Raw genomic sequence first — 12341 nt, 5'->3', positions numbered from 1 at the left:
AAAGCACTAGTTGAGACATAGTTAGAGAGAAAGATCAAAGCCCTCTATACAGACAATGGGGGGAATATGTTAACACAGCACTTGGGAACCTTTTCCTTCAGTACGGCATACAGTTGTAGTACGCAGTTCCATACACTCTGCACTAGAACGGAGTTGCTAAGAGAAAGAACCGATCTCTAAAAGAGATGGCTTCCTGCATGTTGCATGCTAAGTCACTACCTCATAAGCTATGGGCTAAAGCACTTAATTTTGCTAACTACATCCAGAACATATCTCCTCATAGGTATATCAAGTATCAGACCCCCTTTGAGGCTTGGAGCGGCACTAAACCATAGGTAACCCACTTCCATGTTTTTGGCTCCCGAGCATGGGCCAGGATCCCCTCTGGAAAGAGGAAAGCTCTTGATCCACAGAGAATTGAGTGCATCTTTGTTGGATACCCTAATGGTGTGAAGAGATACCAACTCCTGATTCCCTCTACGGACAAGCTCATCATTGAGCGAAGTGTCAAATTTGAGGAAAGTCTCTCGCATGCACCTCAATCGCCGCATGCACACACCTTTTATCTACGTCATGTCCGAGATGATGACTCAGTACACTCAGATGTGAATACAGAGCATGCAGATGCCGAGGTAGAGCATGCAGATGCTAAGACAGAGTCTTTAGATACAAATCTAGTGCATGCAAATGATGATCCACATCCAAGCCCAGATCGAGCTTCCAGCAATGAATCATATTCCCCTGTCATAAATCAGAGAACAAGGAGTTTACGTGAGATATATGCACAACATCACCCAGCTACTAGAAATGGTCTTGTGGGGGATAATTCTGATCTGCAAAGGACTAGCTCATAGTTTATTGAGCCTCCTCTTGCCCTCACTGCAACTGAACCATCGCCATCCTAGCATTGTCATTTGGTTCAGTCTTCTGATCCATAGTCTTATGTTGAGGCTACTGGGCATCCATCTTGGGAGTCTTCCATGGAGGAGGAGTATAACTCCCTCCTCGAGAAGTAGACTTGGGATCTGGTCCTCCTTCCTTCAGGAAGGTAACTTGTCCGATGCAAATGGGTCTACAGGATCAAAAGTGCTGCGGATGGGAAAATCACCAGATGCAAAGCGAGGCTAGTAGCTAAAGGCTTCCAACAAGTGCATGGCATTGATTATGATGAGACATTTTCTCCAATAGCAAAGATGGATTCCATTTGCCTTACACTTGCCATTGCGGCTGCCCAGGGATGGGAAGTACATAAGATAGATGTGAAGAATGCCTTTCTTCATGAAGACCTATCTGAGGAGATCTACATGGAGCAGCCACATGGTCTCATTCAGGATTCATCTTTGGTCTGCATACTGAAGAAATCTCTCTATGGCCTTAACCAGGCCCCAAGAGCTTGGTATGCGAAGATGGATTCTTTTCTCTTATCACAAAACTTTGAAAGATGTAAATCTAATCTGAATGTTTACATGCTTAGGACACATGATTCTCTTCTTATCTTAGTTTTGTATGTGGATGATCTCCTAATCACTGGCAGCTTGGCTTCAGCCATTGCTACAGTCAAGAGGGCCTTACATGATAAGTTCTTGATGACGGACATGGGTCCATTACACTTCTTTCTTGGTCTTGAGATCAGCCAGGATTCCACAGGCATCAAAATCTCTCAGGCTAAGTATGCACGGGATCTCCTCGAGAGATTTTGCATGACTGACTGCAAGCCAGCACTGACTCCTTTTCTGTCTGGGGTCCGCTTGGAGGATGGAGGTGACACTCCATTAGTTGACAGCACTTTCTACCGACAGCTAGTTGGGAGCTTATTGTACCTCACAAACTCCAGACCAGATCTCTCATATGCAGTAGGGGTAGTTTCCAGATACATGCAGGAGCTGCATGAGCTACACTAGAATGCTGCCAAGCGCATCCTCCAATATGTGCAGGGCACCATCACCCTTAGGATTCACTATGTAGTAGGCACTACATTGAATCTCCTTGGCTTCACAGATTCTGATTGGGCAGGAGACAACATTGATCGCAAGTCCACCTCCGGATATTCACTCAGTCTAGGATCTGGCCCTATCTATTGGTCGAGCAAGAAGCAGGTTGCTATTGCTCTCTCTTCAGTTGAGGCCGAGTACAGAGGAGTAGTCAACATCACCATTTAGGGTCTATGGCTACAGAACTTTCTCACTGAGTTGGGCATCCAGTTCCACCAGCCCATTTTCATCTGGTGTGACAAGTAGAGCACTCTCAAATTTTGCAGGGATCCAGTACAGTGGCAGCGGATGAAGCACATAGAGATCTATATGCACTACATCAGAGACTTAGTACATGATCGAGTCATTGATTTGCAGTTCCATCCCTCAGCAGAACAGACTGCAGACATCATCACCAAGACATTCACTGAGAAGAAGTTTCGCTCTTTGTGTGATCGTCTTGGAGTGAAGGAAACAATTGCTTAGCAACTGTCTTTTCTTCCTCGTTTTTTTTTATTACATTGTATTTTGAGGGGGGGGTTTTCCCATGAGGTTTTCCCTCTTTCCTCCATTTTAGTACAAGTTGCACTGTATTTTGGGTGACCTTTGTCCTTAGTTGCCAGGGCCCATTTTCTATTTTTCCCCATAGTGGTGTTTAGGGGGGGTATTGGAACTACTACACACCTACATGCGGACTCTTAGTTAGAGCATGGGACTACATGCAAGATTCCTTTTGCATGATTTACTCCTTGATTTGCTCCTTCTTTAACTCCGCAACTGGTTAGTTCTTCTACATGATTTACTCCCTAATTTGCTCCTTCTTTCACTCTGCAACTGGTTAGTTCTTCTGCATGATTTACTCCCTCATTTGCTCCTTCTTTCACTCTGGAACTGGCTAGTTATCTTTGGAACTTGTTGTAGGTGTTGAGTCTTCTCATTGATCACCACTATGGTGCATTACCTTGGGATCTTCACCCAGTAATGCTATATCATGAGGATTGTAACCTATTTTCTAATGTATCATTCTTTTCTTCTTTCGTTTTTCTTTTAGTGTTTTTTCTCTGCAAAGCTCTGTGTTCAACCTTTACTAGCTAGATTCATCTGTGCAGGTTTTCTAACAAATTTACACCTGAGACAGTGAAAACAAAATTTATACAACTCTTTGTGTATTCTTTAAACTGTTTACAAGTGGATGACATACAAATTATCGTTTTAGAATAATGGAGATATTGGACAAAGACTAGATTCCCTTATTGCTTTCCGTGTTGCACGTCGTTTCTTAGAAAACCTCATCAGTCTTCCCCACATTTCTAAGACAATATACCCCTTTAACTGTCAATGGCACCTAACTTGTTCTTTGCATCTTCTGAATGTTTCTCAAGAAAGGTTTTAAGCTTCAGCGGGTTTGAACCTCTTTTTTGCAAATTATTGCAAATCAGACATTTTGAGCCTTAATGGAGCATCCTTGATGAAGTGCTCCATGAAGTAGATAACAAATAAGCCACAATCATAATTATTTTCCTACTGGGGTACCTCGATTTCTTTAATTTTGATATTGGTAATCAATGTCTTCCATATACTTTCTTCAATGGGAATATGAGTAGGGACCCTTGCCTGATTTAAATGCTCCCATCTAGCCTTCAAATAGCTTTTAATATTCTGAAATATAATGCTACTGCTATGAAGACCCATTGAATCCAAGTGAGGAATAATTTGACAAATTTTATTCTCTCTTGCAGCAATACAGATCACTACTAAACTCTAGTGCAAACGATAATATATAGGTACAAATATATATCCCTTCTCAAAGATATTCACTCTTTTCAACCCCTCCAAAGATTTACAAGAGAAATACCATCCTGTTTTCTTCTATGGTTTTTTAGTGCTTCATCCAATTTATTGTAAAATTATGTAGGGAAGAAATGATAGTCACCGCATTACTTTGGTGACCCATTGATCTATCACACCCATCAACACAATACAAACACAATACTTATGATTTTTTGTAGTGAAATAGATACTTGGATTAATACAAAAATACCTTGAAATAAGTGAATCTATAAAATTTGTGATACATAAAAAGAATTGAAGATGACTGAAGATGACTGTCAATTATTTTAAATTGTGTAATAAGTTTTATGAATATTAAACTACATTATCTTGGAACATGAAAACGATATTTTAAATATGGCTTGATTTATTTGTTCATTTGATAAATTAATTTTAAAAAATAATAAATATGATCGTTTTTATTAATATAATAAGGAAACCATTCCATTAAATAAAAATGCTAATATGAATAATAAATTTAGTTTAATTTGATATTTTTATTAAGATTTTTTTATTGATCTAAAATATAATAAATATTATTATTAACATTAATATAATAAAAAAATCATTATAACTTCATATTTTCATTTCATTATATAGAAATAATATTTAAAAAAATCTATTAAATTTAATTTGATATTTTTATTTTTCTATAAAAATGACCTTATATAAAAAATAATAAATTTAATTTACCTTATATAAAAAATAATAAATTTAATTTAATTGGGAAAAATATTAGTTTAAAACATTATTATTATACAAAATTCATATCAACTTTGATATTTTCATTTTGCTAGATCAATTTTATAAATAATGTTTAGAATAATATTTGATTTAACTATTTTTATTTATCAATTACATTATAATAAATTTTAAAAATTACAAATATCAACATTATTATTAATATAGTATATATTAAAGACTTAATTTGTTTTTCCCTTCTAATACAAATAAATGTATATATTATTTCTCATATATATATAGATATATAGATATAGCTATAGATATATAAGTTTACAGGTTACATTATGGCTATGTTTATGAATTAAATAAGTGAGTTAACATCTAGGAGTGCCTTAACAACATACCCTGTCACTTTATCTAAACCTCTTAGAAAAAATAAATACTATATAATTTGAACTAATAATTAAAGTTATTGAAAAATAGAATAAACATGTATTTTTAAAATTTAAAATAAAATTTATAAAATTTAAGTAATTCATTAAATAAATTTAAAATTTATAGAAAAGTTTAAGTTATAATACTTTATTAAAATTATAATACATAAGTAGTCACTCATTATTTAGGGAATCTTATTTAAAATATTTTTGTAAGGATGTAAAAATTTTAAACTTCAATACAATATAAGAGTCAACCAAGAGTGTCCCTTATTCCCCACTATTTTTGCAATAGATATTGATGAGTTATAAGATCCTTTGGAGTATGTAGGTTGTGTTCAACCTATACTCAATGATATAGTCATAAATATTATCCTTTATGCTTATATTTTTTGGCAAGTACCTATTATGATCTTGGCAAACAAATGAGAATCCTTAAGAATTTTGGTCCAAATGGGTCCCACTCTTAACATAAAAAAAAACAAGTCATGATAATTAAATCCAAACCTATCACCTATGATACATTCATTCATGATAAAAACTACTACCTTCCAACCCAGTTCCGGCAATGCACTTCTCGGGTCGAAAAAGTGGAACTGCTTGACGCTGCATATTAGAACCCATTAGAGCGTGATTCGCATCATTATGTTCGAGAAAAGGAATAAGGGAAACTCCAACAGAAAAATATTGGAAAGGAAAAATACTTATGAAATGGATTTGTTCCCATGCAATAACTATAAATTCTTGTCGGTATCGAGCTGGAGTAATTTGTTCCTCTTGAATTCCTTGATTTAACGCCAAAGAATTTCCCTTAGCTATCCGATAGTATTCATCCTCATCTTCTCCCGGTAGTAGATAAACCATATGTTCTTCTCTCGATCTCTCAGAGATCTTATAGAATGGACTTTGTAAAGAACCACAATCACCAATCTTTGCATGAATAGATAATGATGCAAGAAGTCCAGCATTCATTCCTTCGGACGTATCGATTGGACAAATACGCCCATAATAACTGGGATGAATATCCCGTGTCCGAAAACTAGCAGTTCGCCCTGTTAAGCCCCCAGGACCTAAATGGCTCAATTTTTGCCCATGAGTTATTTCCGTCAATGGATTAGTTTGATCCAAAAATTGGGATAAGGGGTGTGAACCAAAAAAATATTGAAAAGTGTTTTTTAATAGAGTTGAAGTGACCAAGTTCTGAGGAGTTGATCTGCGCTTGGTTGCTCTGTGTATAGTTCTTTTAACTGCATCTTCTAAACGACCTAGAGCTAATATAAATTGATTCTGTAATAAATCTGCTACAGAACGAATCCGTCGATTTCTGAGGTGATCTATATCATCGAGTGTACCCATTCCAAATTTCACCCCGATAAGGTAATCCACAGCAGCCAATACATCTTGTGGTAATGAAAAAATCTTGTTCTCGAGTATATCAAGGTTCAGTTTTTGGTTCAGATTTCGTCGACCAATCTTTTCCAATTCACATCTTTTTCGGAAAAAAAATTCTTGCAATTCTTTACATAGAGGCTCGGAAAATACCAAATCGCCACTTATACAGTAGAGTTTTTTATAAAACTACAGAATGGCTTTTTCCCTTGACCATAGATATTCCTCCCGCTCCCACGAAATTCCTCCATACAAATATATGGGAATTAACATCCATCATAAGCTTAATTAGAATTATAGCATTGGGAAAAGGATAAATGGAGGGTGGAAAAATTACTATGTGATTGAAAAAAATCACAAGACGACAAATATTTAGATATGGGATAATGAAAAAACTCCTCTTTGAGACTATTTTCACTCCTATTATTTCATATGGAGGTGAGGTTTGGGGTTGAAAGAGTGTTGGAGGGAGGCTAAATATATTCCAAAGTAGTTTATAACCTACAACCTAAAGAATAAATGTAATACTCCCTACCCTATCCTCTTGATTGAAGAAATCCTTTCCCCAGTTGAAAGCATGACTATGACCATGTATGTTATTTATAAGAAGTTATACAATATGGAAGTCAAGAGGTTTCTTAAAATTTCTTCTAACTCTAGCCAAAACTTTGATGTTCAACTCAAGTGAAGATCGAATAACGATGTCCAGTCTTGGATAGATCATTAGAGGATAAAGCAGGAGGTCATATTTCAAAACAAGGATAATATTAAAAATATTATTACTTCCAAATTTAAGGAGAAATTGTGTGGTGATGAAGAGTTGGAGGAAAAAGCGAACTAAGATATTATAAGGAAGTGATCAACCCCAATCTAGGAAACCAACAATATATTTTTATCTTGACTAGAGTTAAGAAGAAAATGAATATTACTAAGGAAAGAGCTAATTTTCCTAAGCTTCATAGTGAAATTGGGTGTTGGTCGATTTCCAAAAAACCTTGGGATATAGTAGTTTGCCACGTGCCCAATAATAAGAGGGTTATTCACTTTGTTGGTGGCTAGAATTGTCCTACTTTTTGGTCTCTATCCTATCCCAGACACACCGCCTTAACCCATGTTTTAACCCTCAAGGCCTATCTATTCCTGTACCTTTTCCCAATTGCACACATTCCTGCACTCATCTTATGTTTTTCATATTCAAAGGTTATATATGTACTATTATCACCCCAAGAAACTCTCCTAGGTTGTATCTCAGAGATGCTCGGGAACATTACTAACTCAAAAAAATGTTGGAAATGGATGAATGGAAGGAATTATGCTTGTTCAAGCCAGATAACCACTTCTACTATGCGTAACTCCAGACATGGGTGAGCACCCCCAGACTACAAGGCTTTAGACCACCAATTACTCACAGTTTGAGGATTAGGTGCACATGGGGAATACTGACCACACCAGCAGATGCACAAGACCATGTGATGGCCGGCTGTAACTAGTAAAGAGGTTTGCAAATCTATTTCCTAATGCACAGGCAAGATGACAGCTCTCTGGTACTAAGTAAATAGAAACATGCATAACACATTCGATGATACATACTAGACTTCAACACAGAGGTGGGATGACAGCCCCTCTAATGCTAAATATCAAGAGAACATGAACAAATGCGTAACAAGAACAGCCTAGAATATAGTAGAAATGGAAAGTGAGCAATTAACAACAAAAGAAGCTTGTATTAGCTGAAAATGAAGACTAGACGCTGCAAGTATCAAAGTAGTTACAGTCTCCAGAAGTTGAAAGTTACATCAAAACAACAACCATCAACCCTCATCAGATATATTTTCTAGGTATATATAGAGTTTGATTACAAATGTATCCTATTGTTCTATGCATGGAGGGGTCATAAGGGACCACCAACCACATTACCTATCTAAAATGGGCTTCTGCTACGATCTGCTGCTTCAATGAATGAATTTGACATTCTCTTGTACTCTGTTGTACTCCTCGAGTAGGTGAAGTGTTGTAAAGGATGGAATTCCTTAACTGCTGAATGTAAGTTTCTTCTTTGGCATCATCCTTCTTCCTCTCGGGTACATAATGCGTTGAATGCAGTAGTTGAAGTAGTAATGCACCAGACACTGATAGATGGCCGCTTTTGTCCTTCGGGTGCATAGCATGACCATGGGTGAGGATTGCATGGCAGGTGGATGATCTGGTCAGGAGAGAAATACTGGCCGTTGGATGGAACAGACGGATGACAGAGATCTCTCAGCGGGAGGCGTCGGGAGGAAACAGAGGCACAAATGATTGTGAGCCATCAGATCTTGCAGATGGACAGCGGAGATTGATTAGCAGGAGCTATCGAGAAAAATATGATCAGACAATCGTGAGCCATTGGATCTCAGGCAGACAGATCCAACGACTATCGGGCAGATAAGATGCATGGGGTTTTAACGAGAAGGAATGGCAGTTTTGGTGGCGAGCGGTATTGCCTGCACTGCTTTTTGGAGGTGGGTGGTAAACATATGCGGGGGAGTGATGCGAGTTAGCGGGCGACGTGTGGCAGATGTGACGGGAGGTAAACCGCTTTCCTTGCGGGTTAAAGCATGGGAATGTTTCAGGAGCAGGGAAAGCGAATGAAGTTGGATCGTGCGGAAGGAACGATCGGACAGCAAGGTTTAACTGCACGTGTTTTTTGATTGATGTGACAAGGGAAGAATCGGATTGGCAGATAGCGTTTGTTTTGGAGGCAACGCGATTATATGGGTTTAAAACCTTAGCACTGAGAGGCTTGATGGAAAAGGGGCTAATGCCGGGCCTTGAAGGAAAACGGAGTTTGCGAGGGCTATGGGAGTATAAGAAAAATTAAGGAGAAGGAGAAAACAAACTGTTGTGAACTCCCTGCTTGCAAAAAACACACGGCTAAGCTAGTATTTGGTCCTCCAAACTCTAAAGTACATAGCAGAGCTAACACTGGCTCCTTCTAGGGATGAGATCCTCCCTGTGAGGTCTCAAGAACCTACAGATCAATGGCTTTCTGATGAAAACTAATTAGCAAAATTCCTAGTGTTCCATTGCGCATGGAGTTTACTAAGCTTACACTAAAACTGATAAAACGACATATTTACAATTTTAAGGCCAAATACCTTAAACCACATAAATTTTCAAAAAATGCTCATTAACTGGGCCATCAAAAATTGCTTCTCCTCCCATGCTTTTCAGCATGAAGGTATTGTTCCCTTGGCTTTGAGAAATGATAAAAGGCCCTGTCCAGAAAGCATCAAATTTCCCATGGTTGCATTTCTTCTCTTTCAGTGCATCCCACTTCAGAACCAAGTCTCCAACATGAAAATTATCTAATTTTGTCTTTTTTCAAAGGCTTCCTTGATCTTTCTCTGATGTACTGCAGACTTTTAAACCAATTGTTCTCTGATTTGATGTACCTCTGCTAAATCAGTGACCTTTCATGCCATGTCTTCTTCCTCATCTTGTTCTTCTTGCAGGAATTTTGCCATAGGGAGAGTTAATTGAATTGGGAACACAGCCTCAGTGCCATATACCAGCTTGAATGGAGAATTCCTCGTGGATTTCTTAATGGTTTCTCTATCAACCCACAGTGCATACTTAAGCTTAGAATCCCAATTCTTTTTGTTATCCTCCAATAGCCTTTTGATTATCCTTATCAGACTTTTGTTAGAGGATTCTGCTAGACCATTGCCTTGAGGGTAGTATGAGGTGGAATGAACAAGTTTAATACCCATTGAATTGCGCATGTCCACCAACTCTTTTTCTCTGAAAGCTGTTGCATTGTCTGTAACTAATTTATGTGGACAACCAAATCTGGTAAAGATATTTTCTGTCAAAAACTTCATGACCACATTATGATCAGCCTTCCTAGTAGGGATTGCTTCAATCCACTTAGTAAAATAATCAGTTGCTACTAATATCCATCTGTGCTGACCACTGGAATGTGGATTGATTTCTCTAATGAAATCCAAGCCCCACTGCTGAAAGGGTACTTTTTCATGTATTGGTTTTAAGGGTAGGGACTTCAACTGCGGTTTCCCTTCAAATCTTTGGCACCTGTCACAAGATTTAACAAATGAAAAGACATCATAAAATAAGGTGGGCCAATAGTACCCAGCTCTGAGGATTTTATGAGCTGTAGTCTTCCAATAATGGTGCCCTCCACACATGCTAGAATGAAGTTGTTGCATAACTTCCATTGACTGTTCTTTGTCCAGACACCTCAAAAGTAATCCAGATGGATCCCTCCAGTTCATTAATGCAATATTTAGCTGCCCTAAGCTTAATAGTTCTGGCTTGACTTTGAGTAAGGCCTGGAGGGATTTCTAGCTTCAGCAAGAATTTAACTATTGCAGAATACCAATCATAAGAAGCTAGATTTTTTGCCACTGACTGCTTTCTCTCTGGTTCAGATGCTTCCTCTTCTTCTGTTTGACCACTTTCTGAAATTGAGGGCATGAGGTTTATGTCCAATTCTCTGCAATTTTCTTCAGTTAACAATCTGGCAAGACCCTAACCTCTGACAAGTTTGGTGGGCTTCAATTCTATATTAAATTCAATTAACTTTGCAATCCATTTGGCCCTTCTTCCATCCGCATCAGGTTGTGTTAAGACATCTTTTATTGCAGCAGAGGGTACATATGCAATTATCTTGGAATGCAGAATGTAAACTCTGAAAGCTTCAAGGATTTGATAAGAGCATATGCTTGTTTTTCAATGATATCATACCTCAGCTCAACATCCCTTAATGTTTTGCTAAAAAATTCCACTGGATGCTCTGAACCTTCTTTGTCTACTTGCAATAACACTGCTACAAGGGTGTCATTAGAGGCAAAAGAAAATATATGGAACTCCCTGCTGTAATCCAGACTTATTAAAGTGGGAGCCTTCTTAATGGACTCAAAGGATTTTCTTGCTGAATCCGTCCACTTGATTTTCGTCCCCTTCTTCAGTATGGAGGTAATATGCTTCACCAATTCTGCAAAATTTGGTATAAAATTCCTTACAAAATTAATCTTTCCCAGAAAGGACTACGTTTCCTTCTTTGATCTTGGTACAGACAGGGTTTGTGTCACTTTTACTCTTTCTGGGTCAATTCAGACACCTGCAGCAAAAACAACATGTCCTAACAGCTTGCCTTCTTTTAGAGCAAATTGTGATTTTTTAGGATTGACTGAAATACCAAACCTTCTGCACTTCAGAAACAGGGTATATACTGTTATGTCATCAGGGTACATAAGGACAAATTTATCATTCTCTCCCACAAATGCTATATCCATAGCTCTCTGAAAGGTGGCTCCATCATGGTCATCAATCCCTAAAAGGCCATCTTGGAACTAGCAGGTATCTTGGAGGGCTGAATGCTAGTCTAATCTCTCCCAAGGATGTGGGTGCAATCTATTATCTAGCCTGAAATCTGGATCCAGAATCCAATTCAAACAGTCCTAGAGACCAGGCAAGGCTGCTTCCTGCAGATTCTCTTGGGCAGCAGGTATATTCCATCATTGGGTCTTCATTGTCTTTCTTTGAGCACTTGTTTATGTACGCTTTCAGCCTTGGGTGCTTTGCTTGAAATGTTCTCTTTACTTGTTGAATGATCATATCATCATCTCCAAACACCTTTATGTTCTTGATTCCTCTGTCCTTAGTTGCATTAAGGCCCAATAATAGAGCCTCATACTCTGCTATATTGTTTGTGACGTGAAAATCCAAGTTGAAAGATAGATGGGTGCTTTATTGTTTTGGAGATACCAGCACCACCCCTGCTCCTGCAGTCTCCCTGGAACATGCTCCATCAAAGAACATCTCCCAAACCTGACTTCCTTTCTCTTCCTCGGCCTGATTTGTTGGTTCCTTGAGCTGCATTGAGGCCTTCTGGGATTCTTCTATTTGGAGGATACATGCTCCAAAATCAGTGTCCACAGCATAAATGGGATGATTGGATGGATTCTTTTTTTCACTGATTATGTATGCTAGTTGCGCTTCTATGTACAATCTCCTACTTTCTCCTCCAAAG

The sequence above is a fragment of the Pinus tabuliformis genome, chromosome 5_2, assembly GCF_031772625.1.
Source record: "Pinus tabuliformis cultivar Carrire ecotype Pingquan chromosome 5_2, CPIR1, whole genome shotgun sequence".
In the NCBI taxonomy this organism is placed as follows: Eukaryota; Viridiplantae; Streptophyta; class Pinopsida; order Pinales; family Pinaceae; genus Pinus; species Pinus tabuliformis.
Note: the sequence above shows the minus strand (reverse complement) of the source record.